Source organism: Tenrec ecaudatus, unplaced genomic scaffold (assembly GCF_050624435.1).
Source record: "Tenrec ecaudatus isolate mTenEca1 unplaced genomic scaffold, mTenEca1.hap1 Scaffold_785, whole genome shotgun sequence".
In the NCBI taxonomy this organism is placed as follows: domain Eukaryota; kingdom Metazoa; phylum Chordata; class Mammalia; order Afrosoricida; family Tenrecidae; genus Tenrec; species Tenrec ecaudatus.
Genome location: NW_027459686.1, coordinates 194439 through 219654, shown reverse-complemented (window position 1 = coordinate 219654; position 25216 = coordinate 194439). Strand labels below are relative to the sequence as shown.

At 42.7% G+C, this 25216-nt stretch overlaps 1 pseudogene; it reads left to right on the top strand.

Annotated features, from left to right (window-relative positions):
- Positions 1-25216, top strand: part of LOC142436906 (ninein-like protein) — an 88836-nt pseudogene that overhangs the window by 27676 nt on the left and 35944 nt on the right.

Sequence of the window (25216 nt, the reverse complement as noted above, 5' to 3'; positions counted from 1 at the left end):
TCTGAGGTAGAAAAAATTTAAGGGAAATATTTCTTGCCCTTGTGGATTCATAGAATATCTGAACGTAGCAGGTCAGCTTTCCGCTTGAGAGACTTTACCATCATCGTAAGACTCCCCTAGCTTGCTTAGCTGAAAGCTGCTTGCTTCTGTATTCCCAGTAATGTGCAGTTTCACACACAGGGAAGCCCACTCTGCTTTTGGAGCCTCTTAGGAATTTCTCCATGATGGCAAGCCCCTCTTTAGGCTCTTCCTTTGTGAGGCCCTGTGTACCTTGTTCGTCATGCCAGAGAGATGCGGATAGTTCACGGGCTGCACTTACACACCCAACTCACACTCATCCTCACTGCCATTGACTCAGTGTGGACTCATAGCGACCATACAGGACACAGTAGGCCTGCCCTGGCAGTTTGCAAGCCTGTAGCTCTCTGTGGGAGTAGAAAGCCCTGTCTGCTGCCTTCTGGCCCCAGAGCAGTCATGGCTGCTTTGATGAATCACATCACTGTGCCCAGCCCTCTCACCTTTGCTAGAAAGTGAAGAGAGCGATAACTGGTGAGGTTGTTCTTGCTAGGCAGCGTGCAGGTTTGTGCAGTGGGGGACACGAGAAACAAGAGATTGGGCTGAACAGACGTGCGTGCTCACAGCACTTTCTTCGTCCCTGGTGTACAGACCACAGAGGAGAGCAGCTGCCACACGACCACTTCGTCCCTCGTGTCCATCTGCTCAGACCGGCACCTCTTCTCCGGCATCGATGGCGGCACTGGGTTTGCATGCCCTGAGCAGGTGGTGGCTCTGTGGGCCCAGGAGGGCATTCAAAATGGCAAGGAGATTTTGCAGGTTTGGAAATGGATGGCCACAGCTGCTCCGCTGAGAATGGGCTGAGGGTGGGGTGGGAGCCCGAGAGGGTTACTGTGCTTGGCCTCTGCTCTCTGGCTTCCTTACTCCTGCTGCAACAGAGAATCCCAGACAGGGAAATTCTCGGGAAACTTTTCTTTTTGGCTATTAATATATAAAAATTTTAATTTTGAAAGAGCATAAATAAAATACAGAGAAAACAACAGTGATAAAAACACTCTGAAGGTAGGTTTTCATGTATTAGATACTTCCCCCTTTGCCATGCTAACCTTTCAGGCTTGTTGCTTGGACAAGGCAGCACTCCGACGGGCGTTGGAACAAGCACACTTTTGTGGTGGCATCAGAGTCAGAGAAGGTGCATGTATATAGTCAGCACTGACCACTACATAAGGGCATGCATTCTGCCAAGTCCTTTGATCAAAAAAGACCTAGGTGGGAACTGTGCCACTTGGCTCCACAGGCCAGCCTCGCATTCCTGGAAGCCATGGGGGTTTCCTGCCCATGCTCCTCCATTTCTTCTGCAACTGGCCCAGGAGACTAGCCTGGTGTAGCTCTTGCTCTTGGACTTAGTGTCACACTGTGCAGTAGTCAATTTAAAATAAATATAGCAAAGATTCATTTTTAAACATTCATTGTTTCATTCTGTATATGTGGGTGGTAAGATGCACATAACATCTCTTTTTAAGTTTATTTTTCAAAATTCTGAGAGAGAAGGAAGATTTCATTTTCTGTAATACTTTTGACCATGGCTCATGTCCTCTGATACATAATTTTTCTACCAATACAAATCATCAGTGTGTGTGTGTGTAGATAGATAAATAGATAGATAGATAGATAGATATTATGGAGATATGAAATATGTGTCAGGATTCTTTACATATATTACGTTAGGAGTCTCTCCCAGAATTCTTTTAGTTTGAAATGGTAAAAACTCAACTCCAAGTGGCATAAGAAAAAAGGAGAATGTAAAATAAAATAATAATTTATAAATTATTAAGGGTTCATGAGGAAGGGGGCAATGGGGAGGGAAGGGGAGGGAAAAAAGGAAAATGAGCTGATTCCAGGAACCCAAGCGGAAGGCGAATTTTGAGAATGACGAGGGCAACGAATGTATAAGGGTGCTTTACTCAATTGATGTATGTATGGATTGTGATAAGAGTTGTATGAGCCAAATAAAATGATTTTTTTTAAGAAAGAATGTTAGTGGCTTACAGTGGTGGGCAGTTGGCAGAGTTAATTTAGCCACTGCTCTCTGTAAGTGCCTGTATCAGTACCCTTTCATCTCTAACTGCTTCCAAATTTTCCTTTGCTATCAAGTTAATTTCAACTCATCATGATGCTAGGGGGCAGAATGGACTTACCCCTTTGGGTTTCCAAGAATTTAAATCTTTATGGGAATAGATAGCCTCTACTTTATTCCTCAGGGAAATGGGGTGGTTCAAACTGTTGACCTTGAAGTTAACATCTTATTGCATTACCCACCACACCACCAGAGCTCCTTCCAGTGCCCTTAGCCTTGGGCAAAGTCTCCTCTCTATAGCTCCATACAGCCTTTATAATTATTGGGTTTAGGTGGGGGGAAGGGCCCCTCTCTTGCTATTAATCCCCATGAAGTACTATGCATGGAGTCATATTCTTCCTCATGTGTCCCTGGCTCAGGCACAGTGGGATCTCCTATTGACAGCCTAGGAGTTGGAGTGGGGGCGGCCCCAAGAGGAAAAGTCTCAGGCAAATGGGAGAGCCAAGGAAAATGGAGTCTGGAGTCAAATTGTTGAGAGACTTAAACTCATCTTGAATGTCCCTTGGGATTTATTTCTAGAGCCTCGAATTCAGTGTGGATGAGAAGGTGAACCTTCTGGATCTGGCCTGGGCTATCGACAACAAGCTCCTGATGGTCACTGGTGTCATTCAGCAAGCGGCCCTGGCCTCCTACCACCAGGAGCTGAGCTACCTCCAGTAAGAGGCTGGGAGAGGTTGTTTCAAGGCTAGGGGTGTGGTTTGTTCTCAGGGGTCCGGGACTGGCAAGGGTCTGGGCTGCTGCCTTGCCTGCCCCCACCACCCTCTATAGGCAACTTGTGATGGGACAAGGAAAAGGGTCTCTGGTGTAGGGAGAGACGCTTTGCCTCTTCCTAATAGGGCCTAATGAGCAAGGGGCCGCCTACGGTTATTCTTGCCACAGGTCTTGCATACTTGGTGAGAGGCTTAGAAAGCCAGATCTCAAAATCCTAACCTAATCCCCTTAATAATATCCCAAGCAGCTGAATCCAACTTAAAACTTATGTGACTGACATTTTTCTTGCTATTATGGAGGTGCAAATGTTCTCCAGACCAGCCCATGGGGCCCCCAGGCTTAAGCCAATTGACTGAAAGCGCACAAAAAAAAAATTGCTTCTTAGACCTTTTCACTGAGCACAACGTGGCAGTTGGCACCGTGTTCCATTACAACAGAGCTCTGCTTTCACTCAACGGGTTATTCATGTTGTTCTGCTAAATAGATTCACAGGGACAAAAGTTGATAGTATTTTATAGAAAGATAACTTTTCCAACAGTTTTGTTGGCATATAAGTCATGTATCATACAATTCAGTGGTTTAGACATATTTTAAAAGAATTGTGTAGGCGTCACCACAATGAGTTTTAGAATATTTTCTTCATTCTGGTACCCTTTATTATTAACTCCCCATAGCCCCCAGTCTCCCCTGCCACAACCGGAAGGAGCTATTAATCTAATTGCTGTTTCTATAGATCACCTATCCCGGATTTCATATACAGAAAATCCTACAAAACAAAATAAACACCAAAAAACCTCAATTCAAAAGCAAGTCGACAATAATATAAACCAAAACGAATAAAGTCATTTAATGTCAGGATACACCATTAGAGAACCATTCTTCAAAGACTCAAAGACAAGGCTAGCCCGCACTCAACACCATCATGTTGGCTGTTTTTTGTCGTTTATGCAGACCCAGAGTTTGAGGGCCCTGCAACGGTATGTGCTTCTGTGGGAAGCTGACAGAGTAGTAGCTACATTTGACAGTGTCTCCTTCCTGTGGGCAGGGGGCAAATGAAGCAAATGGTGCAGGAGCGAGACAAGGCAAGACAGGACCTGGAGAAGGCTGAGAAGAGGAACCTGGAGTTTGTGACAGAGATGGATGACTGCCACTCTGCCATGGAACAGCTCACGGAACGCAGGATCAAGTAGGTGCCACCGAGACAGCTTCTGGGTCAGAGCCTGGCACAGTAGCCCTCTAGAATCACAGCAGCTGTCCCCAATCTGGTCCCTACACCCTGGCCAGAGGGTGGGTGAAGGACAAATAGCTGCTACCCAAGTGGCAGTGCTATAGTTCTGGTTCATTGAAGGCCTTACTTGAGCCAGTAGAAACCAGAAAATGTGACTTTTTGTTTTGTACCATCAGTCAGGGGCCTCCAGAGTAACACGGTCAGTACGATAGATGGGTGTTCATATGGGTGGAAACATGGAGGGATACACGTGATTCATTTATTTTAGAAAACTGCCTCCTGGTTGTGAGGCTTGGCAATTCTAAAATCCATCGGTCAGATGGCAGGTTGGAGACTGTCTGCAGGATGGCTACGGTCTTAAAACATCCTTCTCCTTCCAGAAACCTTAACGTCTGCTCGGAAAACCTTCAACTTATTGCATAACCCCCCCCCCCACACACACACACACACACACACACACATCATGGATCATGACCTGTTTTACTGAGGACTGACAGGCTTAAATGCTAATCATATGTAATGCCCTCATAGCAATACTAAGCCAATATGTTAATAAGCAGTGGAGCCCCATGGCCTACCCAACGGCACACATGAAATTAGCTATCACAAGACTCCTTGAAAGATGAGGGTACAATAGAAGCATCAACTGAACTCTGGGTGGGGCTGGTGCAGTATGCACTGGCTTCTCATTCTATATGCCTATGGGCTGCAGACATTCGTCTCTACCCTACCTCTACTCTCTTTGCTCAATCCGTTGGACCTGCCCTCAGCTCAAGGAAGACCTTTAACTATTGTTTGTGCTTGTGATGGGTGTTATGTAAGATATTTTTTGCAAACAGCTTCAGGAGTTCAGCAGGTAGCACTCAACACAGCGAAGGTACCCCAACACCTCAGTCTTACCTCTCATCATCCTTCATACTGAACAGTCTTAGGGGGAACTCTGTATGGTATGTTTGGTGATGGCTTCAAGGCCAGAGAAAAGGATGTAAGAAAACCTAGCCACATATATATCCACACTGCATCAGGGAGAAGGTTTTTTTCACCCCTATTGAGAGAAAAGTCTTGGCCAGAGGTGGCTAAACTCAGCTAGTGATTCACCTTCCTGAATCTTTTGTTTACTGAAGGTGCTCTGCTGGAAACAGCTGAGGCTACATGAAATGATCTTCTACATTTCTCTTTCTCTCATACTGGCTCATGCCAGAAGTCAGAACACTGGCTGCCTGCTCCCTGGTCTGTCTTCCTTCACTGGTGGGCAAGATGTCTGTGGGGCATGCCCTTTTAGAATCCTGCTTCCTTGCCCCTAGCCCCTTGCCCTTTGGGTAAGCTGAGTCCTTTGGTCTCCTCATCTCTAACCTGAGAATGGTAATGAGCCCTGTCTAGCATGGAGGGATGACCAACACAATATGTCGAGCTTCCTAATTCTGATGACTGTGCATAGGCCCAATCATGTGCCTCAGGAAACAGAGAGAGTGAGAGAGACGTCATAAATGATGCAGAGTCCTGGCGTGGTGAAAAGGTTGGCCCCTTGGCACCTTGCCTCTGTGTGGGGTCATGTTCTCCTGGAAGGACCAGCAGTGAATGTGGTGTCCAGTGTCTGGTCCCTGCCTTCAGAACACTCATACTTTCTATCAAACAGGCGGCTATAAAGCCTAAAACTGTCAGTAGATATACAATCTTCCAGAAGGCCAGGCCATGTGTGACACTGGGGAGGTAGTTTAAGGAGGTGTCCCAAAAGGTACCCTCAGTCTCTCCTTTGTGGGTATTGTAGACACCTGGAGCAGGGATACTGTGGACAATTGGCCCTGCTTCGCTCAGAGTTGGAGATGGAACAAGAGCTGCTCTGGCAGCAGACCAGCATGCAGAGGGCTAGGCTGGAGGAGGACCTTGAAGCCCTGCACAGGGAGGAAGCCTGCTTGCAAGAGAGGCTATCATTGGTGCTAAAGGTATGAGGGTGCTATACAAAGAAAATGCATGTGCACAAAGCTGGGAGTACATAAAGCTTGATTTTCTCCTCACAACTGTGTTCCCTGACAATTGCCCCAGCCAGCTCTAGGGTAGTATAGCTACTTCGTGGCTATTGCCTGCAGCTCTGAGCTGGTAGATAGGGGCCAGGGAAGGTCTGCAACAGCATCTGGCACGCCTGCATCCCCAGAGACCAGGAACATATTGTGGCTTTAGCAAAAAAAAAAAAAAAAAGCCAGGACCTGAAGCTCACCTAGCAGGAGCCCCACTGTATTTCCAGGAGCTGAGAGGTTCATGGGTGTGTGCCACCCAGTCCTTACCACAGCCGGCACTTGATCCCCAGGGATTACTTCTCAGGAGAGACAGGAAGGCCCTGAATCCCTGTCTTAGTTGTGAGGCCTCTGGGGAGAGGATGGCATAGCAGGTGAGAGGCAGAAGTAGCTGAGCTGACTGTCTCGGTGGACTTTCTTCCCAGTCCTTTTTGCACTCCAGCCTGCCTGCCTTCTCCGTTTTCATCTTGGCTCCTTTTTTCTCTCCCTTTCTACCTGTCCTCCCTCCCTTGATGTCTGTCTCCCTTACTCCAGCTCCTGGCTTTTCAACCCTGCGGAGCACTCAGCAGAGCCTTACCTCTTAGTTATACACTGTGTCTCAGAAGTAATTCCACATCCTTCTGATTCGTCATTGCAGCTTTCAAGTGTCTGTAAACACTGGACTTTTCCCTGACTGGATATATGGACTGCATTGATGTTATTTCAGATCTCTTATTTAGAAGTACACCCTGAAATCATTTGTCTCTAATCTTCTTTCCTAGCTTATTGCTGTTGAGCTCTTGAAGTGGGAGAAGTAGCGGCAGTGGGAAAGCACTGGGCACTTCAGTGTCTGCATGTCTGGCTTAGGAGCTGGTCTACTAAAGAAATGTTATGGGGGCCACCACGCACCTCCTCTGGCTACACACAGAAGAGGAGACTCCAACACCAACCCAATGCCAATTGGCACAGGGCAGAAGTTAAAGATGCCTCCCCCCACCATCTTTATGCTATTCTAACGCCAACCATCCCTAACCTTCCCATAACACTCTTCTTAGCTAGATTCGGTCATTTATTTCAGTGACCACATACAATTCACAGACAATATTCACAATTATCGAGTTAATCAGGGAAATGTTAATGATACAGGTCTTTTGTCTACAATACCATGCTGATAACCACCTCTTTCTCTGGTCCCAGGCCTCTCAGTTGCATAGTCCCTTGGCTTCTGCTTTGTTCCATGGGCCAGGAAGCCTACCACTCTGCCTCGTGGTCTCAGTGTTGCTCCTTGCTCTGTCTCATGTGCTCAGTGCCAGGGCTTCTGCTGCCTCCACGACTTACGGCATGGATCTCACATGTGCCCCACTGATGGCTCTTATTTCTTGATGGACACAGGATTCTCTCTCTCTGCTACTGAGATGCCGTGCAAGGGCATCACTGTCCGACCCATCTATGAGTGTTTCACATACCTGATTTGCCTAGTCCCACCCAATTATTTGATGAGTGTTACAAAGATATGGATAGAAGAGCCCTTTGGATCATTTCACTTCACCCCGGGCTACCTTTTGGCTCTTCTAGACATTGCTCCTTTAATACATGAAGAATTGCCTCCTGCCCACTGACATCTAGGATTTGTTTTCACAGTCGTGGTGACCCTGCTAACAGTCACTCGTACTTCAGTCATATCATCAAACCAGCATCTTCTCCTCGCCTCCTTTTACCTGAGCCCATGGTGAAAAGAGGACACTCTTCAATGGGGACTTTCCCTTGACTTGTTCTTTTTCTTTTCTTTTTCATATTGATACTAATACACCCATAAAAACTGGTAAACCAGCTACTTCATTACCACTCCCTATTTTAGATATCCCATTGCTAAATTGTCAATCCCTAACAACCAGTCCTCTGAGGAGACAAGCAAATTTTTGATCAGAAGAATCTTTATTTATGATTTAAACTTTGAGCATCTGTTTCCATAAATATAATCCAATCCAGGGAAAGCCATCAAATTAGAGCAATGTATGCCAGATCATAGTGTCAACATTTATCTTGTCATTCATTTGGGTTCTGGTCAACTCAGCCCTAGAATCCAAGGTAGATCAAATAGGTACCAGTATCAAGCTTGGGAGTTCACACACACCTCCCTGTACTTTAGATTAACTGGCCAATTCATATATTCTCATCAACCCTAACTCCCCATGGCCTAGGTCCTGATCATCAGCTTTATAATTCACAACTCATGAAATCTCCCAATGTCTTCCCCTCTTCACTCACATTTTCAAACTTCAGACCAGCCAGCCCCTCTCTCTCATCTCTAGCTTCTGGGGCCAGATCAGCAGGTGCCAATAGAACATGCCAAAATGCAGGCTGTGTCATCAGTGCGGCAGTTCCACCACTCCCACCCAAGTGGACCCAAGTGTCAGCACAGTGAGCGTACTAGGCTGCCGCCAGCTCCCTTAACTTCAGTCTGTCAGGAGCCATTCTCTGAGAGGAACACACTTCTCCCTGCTAAGATGACTCTAAAGGCAGGCAGCTCAAAATTCAAAAGGCCAAACCGATTTTTCTCCTACTCATTCTTTCAGTTGTTCTGGGTGGATCTGCATGTCTTTGCAAATAAGTGCAAAAGTACTGGTAGCAAAGGTTCTGGGTGAGGCTTCCATCCACACTGGTGAGAGCTTTCACTGCTCTCTCCAAACCAAACCAAACCAAACTCACTGCAGTTAAGTCAATTCTGACTCCCATTCAGCCTATAGGGCAGGGGGTAGAGCTGCCCTTGTGGGTTTCTAAGATTGTAACTCTTTACAGGAATAGAAAGCCACATCTTTCTCCCATGAAGTGTCTTGTGGTTTGAACTGCTGAACTTGCAGTTAGAAGCCCAGTGCGTAACTACTACACCAACAGGCCTCCAATACTCTACTTGGACTTAAAACAAAAACCCATTTCTTCAGGGAAAATTCCTAACTCCCCTTTTAACAAATCCAATAAAAATAGGCTGAATGTGAACATACAAGCTCTCTGTAATCATAAAACTGAGTATTTGTTTCTATCGCACATGATACCTATTTATAACACTAGTCAGGAGAAACCTCTATCCAACAGTCAGCTAAACACATAAACCCAAATACATCATCCTTTTAAAAACACTCAGTTCAATGTTCTTTTCTCCACCCAGATTATCCCATTTGTATGTCTACGGACTTGGGCCTCTGTTAGGGTACATCCAGGAAACCCTGGCCTTCTTATTAACTGTTTTGTTTAACCAGCCTGGTATTTCCTTCAGGCCACTCCAGAGCACTTTCACGCCCTTGACATCTCTTACATTTCTTTCAAGCACTGCCATTGTTTTAGGTAGGTACCATCATGTAGGTTTCGACCTTATGCATCTATGCCAGGTTCTGCAATATCCTCACAGTTTTTCCCGTTGAGCCTCCTGTTGCAGCCATGGTACCAATCGATCGCATCGAGAGCCTTCCTCTTTTTCACTGTCCCTTTGCTTTATCAGACATAATGTCTTCCCCAGGGGCTGGTCTTTCCTGACATGTCCAAAGTGTGCCCATCTTAGACTCTTAAGGTGCACTATAGCTGTATTTCTTCCAAGACAGATCATTTTGTCCTTTCAGCAGTCCATAGTAAGAATAACCAAAGTAATAATCTAAGAATCAAAATTTTCACTTCCCTTACCCTGACCTTTCTTTTGTAAAACCCCATGCTTTCATGAGCCTGGAGCCATTGCAGTTAATTCCACTCTTGACACCAACTGATGAAATGCCGTACGTCTGACCTCCTAGCTACACGAAGGGGGAGATTCCAATGCCACACCAGCCCAAGCTAATTGCCACAAGGCAGAATGCCTTGACCCTCTATCCTTTTTTTACCCTTATCTGATACCAACATCCCTCAGTTGGCACGCTACCTCTCTGTTGGGTTCAATAATGTATTGCAACGTCTTCAAAAAAATTTACAGGCAATGTTCATGGTTATAGAATTGCTTAAGGAAGCTAACCAGTTACAGAACGTTAAGGAAACAGGTTTTTTGGTCTGCATTGCCTCTTCTCACCCACGATGGTAGGCATCTCTTTCTTAGTGTTGCACCTCTGCCCTCTACCTCATGAGCTTAGCACTGCTCCTTTGCTTTGTCTTCTGTTCTCAGTGCCTTGGCCTCTGATACTTCTGGTGCCTCCACTACTTCAGGCAAGGATCTTACATGTGCTCACTCCTGGTGTTTCCATCTTGATTAACATGGAATGTTTCTGTCTGCAACTGTTATCATTCACTCTTATATACACAGTGCAATGGGAAAACCAACAAATTCCCTCAGTTAGCATTTCACATACCCTATTTGCTTGATATGGCCCCAAAATTTGGTGGGAGTTACAAAGACATGAATAGAAAAGCCATTCCAAGTAATTTCACTTCAACACAGCTGCCCTCACACCCTCCACCACTACAGGAACTCTTTCAAGGAAAAGCAGCTTGCCTCCCTGTAACACCTCTCCCTTATGGAAAGGTGAGAAACTTACCATTGCGTCATTGCTTGCGTTATATAGCTATTAAACCACTGGCCTGAATCTTTTAGGAAAACAGTCGATTGCAGAAGGAGATCTTTGAAGTTGTGGAAAAGTAGTCAGATTCAGAGAAGCTGGTGCTGAAACTGCAGAATGACCTTGAGTTTGTGCTGAAGGACAAGGCAAGTGCTTCTGCTTATTCTGAGTCTTTCAACTAGAATCATGGTCAGTAGTGTGGGCCATGTCTTGAAAATGATACTTGGGTGATAGAACTTTGGTTTTTTTCCTTACAAAAATCCTGTAATGGAGAGAAATCTATATAATATCTTTTTCTTTCCCCTTTTCATGACAAGTCACTGTGACCTAGTGCTACCCCGCGTAGTATGGCCTCTGTACTGATAAAGCCAGGACCCACTAATAGTACTTGGGATTAGCCAGAGAGGCCAAAGGAGCACTTAGAGCGTGGTGCCATCATATGTCATCTACCCTAAGGACGTTGCTGGGAAGGGAGAAGTTGCACCAGAGACAAGGCAGAAGTGCATCCCAGCCACCACAGGCTCCGGGTCCTAAGAAAACGCTGTTGGTGGCAAGACCTTTTAAACAAGTTTGAAAGTAGGTAGACTGGATGCTTTTTTCTAGAGCTACTGGAAAGTAGAAGTTAGATTCCCAGAAGGAAAGTGAGGAGGTGGCCCCAGGAACCTGGCCCAAGAGGACCTGCCTTACCATTCTCTGTATTGTTGCTTTCTTTCTGGGTCTGACATCAGCTGGAACCAGATGGCACTGCACTCTTCTCTCAAGAACAGTTCATGGCGATCCTGAAGGAGTATGAATTCAAGTGCAGGGTATGTGCCAGGGAAGTTTGGGGGGCTGGGCCGGGGGGGTTCCCTCACCATCCTCAGCTCTACTGCACTCACTCTTTTGACTGCTGTGAGCAGTCACATATTAATCTTGTATTGGGTCTTACATGCCAGCATTTTGGTTGTTGGTACCCAAACCTTCACCTTTGCTCATTCCCATCCTCTTCCCCAACCATTTCTACACTGGGGCAGGGTCAAAGCTTATGGGGAACTTAGGGTTTTCTCTAAAAGCATGACCCTCTGGCTGCATCAGCAGGTCTCTAGACCTCTTGTGCAAAAAAGTCCAAAGAACTCTACTTCTTGTCTCATTGTACCTGCTAAGAGGGTGGTGTTCAACCATTAGAATGGACAGAACTGTAGGTGACCAGTGTCTGTGTAGCTCAACCTAGCTGATGGCTATGAGAGTGGCTGAGGTTTGAGCAGGCCATGTTCAGGCCCTCCTTTTGGAGGTTGAAAGAGGAGACCACTGAGAGTATCTTCTTGAAGAGACCGGGCTTCTACGTTTAGCCTTGATTCTGCTGAAAAGCCTCTAATTTGATGACGTCTACTTGCTGCGTGTGGAAGGTCAACTTGATATCTAAAAGTGGCCTCATGTTATAGCCACAAGAATGTCCCAAGAAACCAGGCCCAGTGCTCCAGACTTGACGGCTGCTATTCTTCTACTGTATATCTTTCTTTAAAAACAAAGTTGTTGTGTGGGTGTTTTTTAATCATTTTATTGGGGGCTCTTACAACTCTTGTTACAATCTATACATCAATTGTATCTGACATATCCGTACATATATTCTGTCTTTCTTTTATAGACATTTACTTTCCATGGAGCCCTTGGGATCAGCTCCTCTTTTTTTCTCTCCCTTCTCCTCCCCCAACCCCAACCCTCGTGGCCCCTTGATACATTGTAGATTGTTAATTATTTTCAAATCTTACTCCGACCGCCATCTCCCTTCCCTTCTAGTTTCTGTTGTTCTCCCCCCTGACTGGGGGTACGGGATTATATGCTATTCATTGCTATTGGTGTCTCCTCTCTCCCCACTTCGCCCCCTTCCCCCTACCCTTTTGTTGTCTCTATTCCCATTCCTGTTCCTGGTTCCATGTGTCGTGAGTTTTATCTCTTGCCTATGCCTATGCGCATGCTCCCGTCTAGTCTAGATTGGGAAGCGGCACTGAGGTCGTGATAGCGGGGAGTGAGAAGCTGTTGAACTCATTGGAGTACAGTCCTTCATAGTACTGTGCAATTACCCTTTTGATTTTATTAGGGTTCATTGTAATGTCCCTTGTTTCATTCCTCATCCTTGCTATTGAAATTTGTTCCTTCCTTTCTTTGGTTAGGTTTTCCATGGTCTTTTGATTCTGTTAATCCTTTCAAAGATCCAGCTTTTAGCTGCATTTCTTTTTTCCATAATTTTCTTGTTTTCCCTTTCATGAATCTCAGCCCTTTTTATTTTTCTTTTGCAATTTGTAGGATTATTCTGCTGACTGCTCTAATTGGTGTAAGTTTTGTGTCAGCACATCAATCATACGTCTCTTTCTTTTTCATGTGCTTACATATTACTATCAGACTTTCTCTGATAGCGGCCTTTGCTGTCTCAAAGGTATTGGTAACTGTATTCTCATTGGTTTCTAGAAATTTTCTAATTTCATATCTTTCTGAGCCAGTAACCACTCCTTTTGCAAAAGAGAGTTATTTTTCTTACAATTTTTTCCCTTGTTTTCTTCATCATCCTTCTGTCGATTTTCAGCCTTATGTTATAGTGGTCGGAGAGAGAAGTCGGTATGGTCTCTTTATGTTTGAATTTACACAGATTCAACTTATGTCCCAGCATGTGGTCTATCTTTGAGTATGTGCCATGGGGGGCTTAAAAAGAATATGAGGGTGTTTTTGCATTTTGGTGGAGCGTTCTGAAAATATCTATCAGGTCAAGTCATTTAATCATAATGTTTAGATCTGTTGCCTCCTTGTTAAGCTTCTTTCCTTGTGATCTTTCTCAGAGAATGGTGTATTAAGGTCACCTACTATAATTGTTAGCCTGTGATTTCTTTTATCATCTTTTGGAGTGTTTGATAAATTTTGTGGACGTCGCGTTGAACATGAATATATTTATTATGTTCACTGGTTCTTCATCTACTGTTCCCTTGAACATTATATAGTGCCCCTACCCCTTATGTCTTGTTATGGCTTGTACCTTGGGAACTATTTTTACAATCTGAGGTTAGGATTGCAACCTTTGCTTTTTTTTGAATGGCCGTTTTCTTGGTATATTTTTCTTCAGCCTATTTTTGTCTGTAATCATAAGATGTGTATCCTATAGGTAGCAGCCCAAGGGGTTGTGTTTTCTAAGTCAGGCTGCTAACCTCTGCCTTTTATTGGCTGAGTTCTGTCCATTGTTATTCAGGGTTATTATATCCAGCTGTGGACTCTGTGATGTCATCTTGTACCTTTTGTGTTGAATGTTTTCCTACCTCCCTTTCTTATCAGTGTGTTGTCCATTTGTGTGTGGTTCATTCTGCCTTTCTTTGCCACTGTTATCTTGGGGGCTGTTTACTCTTTGTTTACATCTGGGTGGAGTTGTTTTATGTGGCAGTCTCTTGTTTTTGTTTGGTGAGTGATGTTTTTCTGCCCATACCGGTTAGATAAGGATCTTTTGTAGGGCTAGTTTCTTTTATCGTAGTCTTTGAGTTTTTCCTGTCTGGGAAGACTCTAACTTCTCCATCTATCTTGATAATTTGGCTGGATAGAGTATTCTTGGGTTTGTGTTATTTTCTTCAATTTCTCCTCTTCACAGTGTCCGCTGATTGGTCTCAACAGACTCTTGTTTGAGTTCCTTTATAGGTAACTGTTTCTATTTTCCCTAGCTGCTCTTATGAGTCTGTCCTTTTCCTCTAAGTTGGATAGAATAGCTGTTATATGCCTTGGTGATTTCTTCTTGGGAATTCAGTCCAGCTGGTGTTATTTTGGCCTCCTGAATAGTTGCCTAGTTTTCATTTATTAATCTGGAGAAGTTTTCCCCTAAGAATTTCTACACTATTTATTATGCCATTGACTCTTTTGTTGTGCCTTGTTCAGGTAGTTCAATTATTCAGATGTTGTTCTTCATAGCATCAAACATGGCTCTCAGCTTTTCTTCAGTTTCTTTGATTATCTTGGCTAACTGCCTTTCCCATTTGCTGAAGTCTGCCTGTTTATCCTCTAGGCCACTGGTGCAATTCTCTGCCTCATCAAGTCTTTTGGAGAAGTCTGTGAATTCACTACTGGATTTGGTTATCTTGTCCCTGAGGTCTTTTATTTCCCTTTGGTGCGTGGCCTTTATCTCCTCTATCATTTCATCCTTTTTTTATATTGCTTCCCTCATATTCTGTATAACTCCAAGCAGAAATCCTGAAGATTGCTTTCTGTTTGCAGATCAATGTCTGCTTCTACTATACATGTCATTATGTTCAGGACTTCTGGCATTGCCTTTTGTTTCTCCTGTTTTTTCATTGAGGTTTTTGTGGCTGGTTGCTGTTTGTGTTGTGTTGTTTTAGAAGAGCCTGGTGCCATTTTTCAGAAAGTCAACAAGCACTGGTCTCCTACTTTGGAAAACTCATTGGAGTGCGTCATTGAACTGCCTGCAGCTAAATGTACTAGGTCAGGCTACCACTTTTTCCTCCTGTGGTTTTACTCCTTACCTAGCCAACCCGTATCCTGTTATTTAGAGGTTACGTTGGATGGTCCTCTCATGGGACTCTGGTTGGGTGATTGTGGACTGGGGAGGATGACACTGCACTGGATGATCTTACAGGAAGCCATGGTGGTGTGGCCCACAGCGGCTTGGAACACCTCAGGGGAAGTGCGGGGGTGCTTCCTGCAGCGGGATTGCCACATAGTGTTGATGGGTGTGCCCACTTTAGTGTAGAGCACTGCAGATAACAGACGGAATTGTTCTAGTAGCAAGATCTCCCATATAGGTCACACAGATGCTCCCACAGCAGTATGGCACACTGGAGAGGGCTCACACAGAGCTGTCTTAAGTTGTGTAAAGCACGGCAGCAAGTAGGAGGAAGTTCCCTCAGCCATGTGGGACCACAGAGGACGGGGAGGGGCCCAGGGACCCTCCCAGCCACATGGTGCACCGTGGAGGGTGGTTGGGATTTCCATCATCTGCTTACAGGGCTTTGGAGGGTTGATGGGAGTTCTCCTAGATGTTTTAAGGGGAGATTCCCCCATTTGAGGTGTGGCAGAAGACAGGCAAGATTTCCCCAGCTGCTTGTAAGGCTACAGAGGGCAAGTGGGCAGGAGCTGCCCCAGCTGAGTGGAGGATGGATGCAGTTGCTCTAGGCAAAGAGCAGTGACCTGGAGCCCAGCAGTGACATGTGAAAGGAAAGACAAGAAAGAAAAAAGACCAGGTGGTGGGTACCGAGGCCAATTAGACTGTGGAAGAAGGGAGAGAGAAATAACAGCCCCAGTCACCTGACTGTGGGGCTGGAGGGGTTTAAACCCTGCTGAAAGGCAGCAGTAAGCTGTGGTTGTGTTGAAGTTAAGCCTTTGTGCTGGCCAAGAGAGCTCAGATCCAGCCGAGACTGTGGCAGGGGAAAGGCTAAGCCATAGCCAACCTCTACAGTAGTAGCCCAAACCCCACAGCTCTTCAAGACCTAGTGTCTGCTCATCTTTAAGATGCTCTGCCTGTGACCCAGAAGAGTGATATTTCCCTCTCAGTGACTCTCCTCCACTGATTTCTGCAGAGTCCCTCTGGAATGCTACTCCATCACCATCTTGCCACACAGACCTATTCATCTTTTTCTTATTGAAGTGTTTCAATTACGTATATCATTGCCAAAATCTTTTTCCTAATCTGTAGATAACATTTTTACTTTTTTGATGAAGTTTTTGTTTTACTTTTCTTAAGTCCCAGACTTCAATTTTGTCTTCTGTTACGTGTGTATCCTTCATTAATATTTGACATTTTGTGTATCCCCTGCAATAGCACTCTTAAGTTTGTCCATGTTTTCTCATTGATTTTCTGGTATTTATTTTTAGATATTTGATCCATATTATATGTTTTTGTGGGGTTGTGGGGCATTAGTCTTATTTAATTATTCTGCAAGTCGAAATCCAATTTTTCCTGCACCATTTGTTAAAGAGACTCATCTTTATGTGGTTATTGTAAATGGTATTGATTCCTTGTTTTCTTTTCCGGAGTTATCTTTGTTAGTATGCAAGAATCCTGTTGATTATTATATGTCAATTTTGTTTCCTGCCATGTTGCCAAATCTTTTTATATTTTCTAGCAATATTTTTGTTGAGCCTTTGGTGCCTTCTATGTATAGAATCAGATCGTCTGCAAATAGTGACAGTTTTACTTCTTTGCCCATTTGGATTTTTGAAACTTCTTTTTGTGTCCTGATAGCTCTGGCTAACTTCCAGTACAATGTTGAATAAGAGTGTTAATAAGGAGCATTGTTGTGTAATTCCATCTGAAAGAGGAATGAGTGCTTTCAGTTTCTCCCTATTGAGTAAGATGCTGGCAGTTGGTTTTTCATATATGTCCCTGATTTCATTGAGAATTTCCCTTCGAATCCTATTTTTTAGTATTTGTATCTAGAATGGCTGTTAGATATTATCAAATACCTTTTCTGAATCAATTGAAATGCTCATGTGGTTGTTTTTCTTTTTTATATGGTAGATCACATTCATTATTTTTCTCATTTCAAACCATCTTTGCATCCCTGGAACCAATCTCACCTGCTGTGGTTCTTTTGCTTAGCTTTTTGATAGATTGTTGGATTCTGTTGGCCAGGATTTTGAGATTTTGCCCCTATATTCATAAGGGATATTGGTTTACAGTTTTGTTTTGTTTGAAATATTTATTTCTGTTGACAAATAAATGAAATTTTGTCTTAAAGCATGGTGCAGCATGGGTAACAATGTTCACTCACGGTACTCACATGTGGGTGTATCTGCATGTGGGCGGACCCACCTAGAGACAGATAGAGGAGCGGTGTCTTGGTTCCTAAGAACATTGGTAACACAGAAAAATATGAGAAAAAAGACAAAAAGGATGGTAATAGAAATAAATTAATAAAAATATCTATTAAAGGCAACAAAAGAGAGACAATGGGAAGAAAACATAAAATTTAAATTTACAAGACATATTTTTGTTTTAAATTCTATACCATTGGCTAAATTAACTACACTATCAATAAAATTGCCTTATGCCCAAGGGGATGATTGATAATGTTCTCTAACAGAAAATAACAATTATATCTCTGAGGTGAACCAGAGCCAGATGAACCATAAATATGTGAATGGATTTTGAGCTTGCACTTAATTCTAGCCTCAATCTAAGTACAATTAGTTCTTATGAAATGGCCCTATTTGATGCTCGTCCTCATGAAGAAATCACTCAAGACATGAATGCTATAGGAAAGTGTAATGAAGAAACTAGATGGTGCCCACCTATCAGAAAAAAATAGCATCTGGGGTCTTAAAAGCTGGTCTTAAACAGCCATCTAAGTGAGGGATCAACTAAGTCCATGTGGAAGAAGCACACCAGCCTGTAACATCCTAGGATTTTAACTCATGAAATTCAAATCTGAAGGAGGGAATGATATCAGCTTCAATTATGAACACCTGGTTTTAAGGTTGTGGATAACATTTGCAAGCTCTGGGGAATCCTCTCTGACCAGAGCCATGGGATGTGAACAGCCCTGTTATCAGACAGATAGCATTGTAAAATTGGTTATTACAGATGTATTTAAGTTAAAATTTATACATCTCCCTTTTGACTCATTTTAAATATATTCCAGTTCTTTTAACCTCTGCTTTCTTTTCTAGAGCTTTTTTAATCTGTTTTCTTTGTTATTGTTGTTAGGCTTTTAAAAATACATTTTTCTGTATATGAAATCCAGGATAACTGAATCTATATAGACAATGGTTTTGGGGGCTGTGGCAGGGGAGGTTGGGGGAAATAACATGAATACAATAAAGAAAAAATGTTCTAAAATTGATTGTGGTGATAATGATTATTACAATTTATCTTAATATAATTGAGCTGTTGTATGACATGTGAGTCATATGCCAATAAAAGTGTTTTTGTAAATGAATTAAAACAATTTTTCCAAGCTGTTCTCAGCCTGCTAATTGTTTCTGTCTTGGAAATTTCAACGACAATATGTTCCAGTGTTTTCTTTTGGGATCTGTGGTGTTTTGGGTTCTCTCTGCTTCCTGGAGAATTATTTTCTCCTCCTCTGTTCTGTTAAGGAAGTATTATTCCGGAATTTCTTATATGGATAGAATCCCACTTCATTCTTATGTTTTCTTCAGATTCTTTTGTTCTTTTAGCTGATTGTATCACTCATAAATTGGAGTTAAGAGATATGCCTTCAAACTCACCAATTCAGCTTTCCATTTCTTCAATTCTCTTACTCTGTTCTTCTAAATTGTTGCCTAATTCTCTTATCTTAATATTTTCTGCATTTCTTTTTAGAGGTTTTTGTTGAAGATATCTAGCTTTTCTATTCTGACCATTGTTCTCGCAAACTCTTTGTTGAAAGTACATGACAACATTTTTCTGAATTCAATTTATGATAGTTTCAGAGCCTGTTCTTTTTAAGAAAATTCCTTGAGATCTGAGTGTTGTTCATTTGTTAATCCTTCTTCTTATGAATCAGGAGTGACTGCTGCCACTGCAGCATCGTGGCCGGGTATTACGGTTGGGAGGGCTGCTAGATTTTGTGGGAGTCGATGACTTTGTTGAGTAGTGCCAGAAATGAATAATAGAAGAGGGACGGGGGAGGGAAAAAAGGCTTTGGGCAGTAAAAGGCTGTACTAAGAAAAGTTGGGAGGGGGAGGAACACTGTACTTGAGTGTATTCTTCCCTAAGGCCAAGAGCTTCTTAACATAGTCCGTCAAAGCACAGGCAATCTTCAGGAAAACCATCATGGTGCCAAGTTTGTCCTTGGGATAGCCTAGGCTGGTCCTTTGGGACCTATGCTCCGGGAACTGTGCAGGCCAGCTTGCTTGGAGAGCTGGAAGCCACATGGGACCTGCGTGCTTATTACACGTGAAGCTTTGGACCCTGCTCACAATGATAGTCTTTGAGGAGTGGAGCTGGGTTGCTGTAGCCAGCAGTGCAGAATGGAGCTACAGATGGGTAGCAGGAGACCACTGGGCGCCTCTTCAGTGGACCTGCTCTTTCCTTCCCTTCTCTGCTTGCTCCCACAGTCTCTGATATATGGAAGCCTCCTTTTACTTCACTTTCAAGCCATTGTCTGAGATCACAGGCCACCTGTCTTTTCTTAGGGCCTAGTCTATCCTGGTTGTTACATAAGGATCTACCTGTGTGTATGTGTTCAGTTGGACATGTTCTAGTCCCCTTTCTTTAATGTTTTTAAAAGTTTCTATAGAACTGGTGTCAGCACTTCTGAATTTTTTATGAAATATCCCAGTGAAGCCATCTTGCCATTGATTTTCTTTTTATATATATTTTTGGCCTTTTTTGAAGGGGTGGAGCAGGGGGTTAATCACATTCTGAATTGCTTATTTCATAATTACTCTGCTTAAACCTATTTCTATTCATATTAGTTTAGGTATGTCGTATATTTTCAGGAATTTGTCCCATTCATCTGCACTTTCAAATCTGTTGCAGTTCTTTTTCATAGTGTTATGATTCTTTATTCAATGAATATGTTGTGTTGTCTCCAGATTCATTTCTTTTGATTATTTGCCCTCCACCCCCCCCCCCCCCCAGTATATCCAGTAGTTTGTTTCAGTGATCCTTTTCAAAGAACCAACTTCTGGTTTGATTGATTTTTTTCTGTTGTTTAACTGTATTCTATTGCATTTCTTTCTCACTGGTATTTATTATTCATTTCAGCTAGTATCTTTGGCCTCTTGCTCTTCCTTTCCTTTTTGTTCAAGTTTTCATTTAAACAATTGATTTTCATCCATCTTTTTAAATATGGGCATGTATTGCTATGAATTTCCCTCTGAGAATGGTTTGTGCTGTGTCCCAAAGGATTTGGTATGTTGTGCTTTCCTTTATATTTGATACCAAGTATATTTTTATTTCACTTTTAATTTTTTACATAGAGAAATTGTTTTCTAGTCGTACAATATTTAATTTTGGTATAATAATAATTATTCATTTTTATTCTTCCTGTGATTGATTTCTTACTTCATACCATTATGGTCAGAAAGTATGCTTTGTATGATTTTAATGTTTTAAAACTTGAGATTTGTGGCCTAATCTGTAGTTGGTTCTGGAAAAATTATCCTGTGAAAATGTCTGCTGATGATGGATGGAGTGTTCTAAGTTAAATTGGCTTATGATTTTCTTTATGTTCTTAATGTCCTTATTGATTCACTTTTTAAATGTTCTGTCGAGAACTGAAATTGAAGGTTTCAAATCTACAAATATTAATAGCGGCACTGTAATTTTTTTTCTTTGATATTAGTGTTTGTGTCATGTTTTTGGACAGGTTAGGTGAATATATGCTAATAATTGTTGTATCTTCTTGAAGTATTAGCCCTTTTATTATGTAATAGCCTTTATCAGTATGACCACACTCCTTTTTTTGGGTGCTGGTTGCACGGAACATTTTTTCCATCCTTTATTTTCAGTCAGTTTGTGTCCTAATGTGAATGTGTGTTTTGTGTAGGTAACAAAAGATGAATCATGTTTTTTATCCAGTCTATCACTCTGCCTTTTGTGTCAATATTTTGGCTATTTACATTTTCTTCATTCTTTTAGCTAATTGGGTTTTGAGTTTCTTTTATCTGGTTTCTCTTTTTATCAATTTTCCTGTTATTTTTTGTATTTAGCATCTTTTGTTATGAGCTTTAATTCCTCTTTACATATTCTCTTAGTGGTTACTACAAATATTATACTATACAACATGCAATTACAGTAACATTTAGCATGCAATCAACAATGAATGTGAAATATTAAGTATTCCTGGTTTACTGTTCCCTCTCCTTTTTCTGTTGGTGAACCTCCAGTGACAGTAATGTACACCCTACATCCAGTAGTCGTAATATGTACTTATTTTCTGAGATCTCTGTCTGACTCCTTCCTCCCCCTTTGTGTACATTTGAGTGTTTGATTAATGTTCTTTCCTTTCCATTTAGAAAACTTCCTTAAGTACATGTAGGGCTGGTCTGGTATTGCCAAATTCCCAAGGCTTCTGGTTATTTGGGACTCTTCTTCCCTGTTTCAAAGAAATGCCTTGACTTAGTGCTTTTCTGTTGTTTCCTTTTTAATTAAAGTAGGGCGATGCCATCTATCGGTTGGCGTGTGTCACATATTGGTATAAGGAGCCCTGGTGGTGCAGATTGGTGTGATACTGCTAACCACAAGTCAGCAATTCACATCCATCTTTCTCTGTAGGGGAAAGATCAAGCTATTGCTCCCATAAACATGTACGCTCTCAGAACTCTAGGGTAAAAAAAGAAACCAAGAAACCATGGGGAGCAGTTTTACTCTTCCCATAGGGACACGAACAGTCAGAATCAACTTGAAGGCAGTGGGTTTTTACCTGTTGTTATGGAATTAAAGAATTTCCGATTTATTACCAAAGGTTTATAATTCATTACTGTGCTTAGATTTCTGGTGTTCAAATTGTGCCAGACAGGTCAACCTATCTGCTAAGTTTTTGCACTGCACCATCATTGTTTTGGTTGTTTTATTACGTGGTTCCTGAGATACTCCAGATTTACCTTGTACATTGCTGCCATTTACCCCAGAATCTGCCATTTCTCCAATGACTGCCGGTTCATTTGACAAGAGAATGATTCTTGAGGTCGATTAGGTTACCAGATGGGCTCATTGCTACAGGGATATCCTTGCTTGTTGGCTGAACTCAGTGTCTTACACTCATTCTACAGAAGGAGAAATAGCATGACCTTTCCCCCTGCGTAGCGCCCATTCTTTTCCAAATTTTAGCGTAAAGTTTCACTGTAATTTACAATGCATATTGCAAAGCACAACAACCATGCTTCTTCCCTTTGTCGCTGAATTTTCCTCCAATTTAGCTATCATTTTAACTTTCTTTCTCTTTCTCTCAGCTGGTAATCTTTGTTTTCTCGATGAGGCTGCCCTTGGCAAATATAAGATTTTAGTCAGATCGCTTTCAGTGGCAGTTTTTACTGCTATTGTGGACACTACAATGGATTTATCAAATGTTCTTTCTCTTTAAGCATCATTTCAGCTTTTTCTTTTTTTTCCCAACTGTCCATCTTGATTTTCCTGGTGAGGCTGCCTTTGATAAAAGGAAATATAAGATGGTAACCCGCTATCTTTGGTTTGATACTTTTTTCTGCTGTGTATTTTGCTGGACACCATAATGGCTTTCTGTGGCCTCTGTAAGAAACCCAGAGTCCTTTGTTCTTAATGCTGTGATAGACCTTAGTGGACTTGCTACTTCACAAGACTTTCCCCAGATTCCTTATCACCTTCAACATCCACAGCCACCCACTTAAGCAAGTGATAACTTAAAAACAGTAGTCTGACTTCCATCCTTCCAGAGAGCCACCAAGTAGACGTGCTAAGGCCCTGCTGCTCCAGCTCAGGCTCCACACATCTCTACCAGTTGTAATGGACTATGCTCCTAGGTTTTGTGTTACTAAATCTCAAGACAGAGAGACTTCGACTCGTTGTATATCAGGCATCAGCTTTCTCACACTGCTGAGTGGTAGGGATGTGTCTAAAGGAGTCCTAGTGGTACTTAGTGGCTATGTTTGGGTGCTGTTAAAATCTAGGTCAGTCGTTCAAACCCATCAGCCAGTCTGTGGGAGCGAGATGAAGCCGTCTGTTCCTGTAAAGATTTTCCACCTCAAAAACCGAAAGAAGTAGTTCTCTGCCCTATATGGTCGTTGTGAGTCAGAATCAACTTGTTATCAGCAGTGGACATTTTCAGAATACCTATTTGGAATATAAGAAGAACCACACAAGAAGCAGGCCACCAGATAAATATGACTGTGGATGCTGCTTCCAAGATCCGTGCTGCCCAGTGGAAAGGGAAATGAGCTGCAAGTGCACACAGTTGACGCATCCCACTGCCGACTGCGAGGCTGGCAGTTTGAGTCCACCCACATTGAAAGGGATATTGAAAGAAAGACCTGGTGATCTACTTCTGAAAAATCACCATCGAAAACCCTGTGAAGCACAGTTCTACCCTGACACCCATGGGATTGGCAGTACTACTCAACCGGGTGCCTAGCAAGACACCATTCTTTGTGGGATTTTTCCTATTTTAATTACCATCCATTGCTTTTTATTTTTTTAATCATTTTACTGAGGGCTCGTACAACATTTATCACAATCCATACGTACATCCATTGTGTCAAGCACATTTGTACATTTCTTGCCATCATCATTCTCAAAATATTTCTTTCTGCTTGAGCCCTTGGTATCAGCTCCTCCTTTTTCCCCTCCCTCCTAACCCTTCTCCCTCATGAATCCTTGATAAATTTATAAATTATTATTATTTTGCCATGTCTTACACTGTCCAGCATCTTCCTTCACCCACATTTCTGTTGTCTGTCCCCCAGGGGGTGGTTACATGTAGATCCTTGTGATCAGTTCCTGCTTTCTACCCCTCCGTCCCTCCACCCTCCCTGTTTCGCCGCTCTCACCACTGGTCCTGAGAGGGTCATCTGTCCTGGATTGCCTCTGTTTCCAGTTCCTGTGTGTACCAGTATACATCCTTTGGTCTAGCTGGATTTGTAAGGTAGAATTGGGATGATGATAGTGGGGAGGAGGAAGCATTGAAACTAGAGTAAAGTTGTATGTTTCATCATTGCTACACAGCACCTTGACTTGCTCATCTCCTCCCTGTGACCCTTCTGTGAGGGGATCTCCACTTGCCTACAGATGGGCTTTGGATCCCCACTCTGCACTGCCCCTCATTCACAGTGATAATAATATTTTTGTTCTTTGATGCCTGATACCTGAACCCATCAACATCTCATGATCACACAGGGTAGTGTGCTTCTTCCATGTGGGATTTATTGCTTCTCAGCTAAATGGCCTCTTTATTTTTAAGCCATTAAGACCCTAGGTGCTATATCTTTTGATAGCCAGGCACTACCAGCTTTCTTCACCACATTTGCTTACGCACCTGTGCTGTCTTCAGCGATCGTGTTGGGAAGGTGAGCCTTATGGAATGCCAGTTTAATAGAACAAGTGTTCTTGCATTGAGGGAGTACTTGAGTAGAGGCCCAATGTCCATCTGCTACGTTAATACTATAAATATATGCACATAGATCGATTATTTCCCCATTGTCATATATAAATATGTTTGCATATGTACATGCCTGTATTTAGACCTCTATAAATGTCCTTTGCCTTCTAGTTCTTTCCTCTATTTCCTTTTACTTTTATCTTGTCCCACTATCATGCTCAGCCTTCATTTGGGTTTCAGTAATTCCTCTCAGTTACATTACCCTTGAACAAGCCCTACCAGGCCTTTTACACCCTCCTCATCACTGATTTTGGATCACTTGTTATTCCATTGTCCCTGGGATTTATTAACACCACTTCCTTTCCCCCACCTCTCCCTCTACTATGTCCCCTGGAACCTTCGGTCCTGTTGTTTTCTCCTCCAGATTGTTTATCCAGACTCTTTTATCTAGACAGACCTGCAGAGATAATACTATGCACAAACCAAGACAGAGCAAAACAAAGCAACAAACAAGAAAATAGTTCAAGGTCTATTGACATTTAGGAGTGTTTTCTGGTGGAGTCTGATGGAGTGCCACACCATGGCCCCAAAGTCTATTTTTGGTATTCCCTCGAGACGTC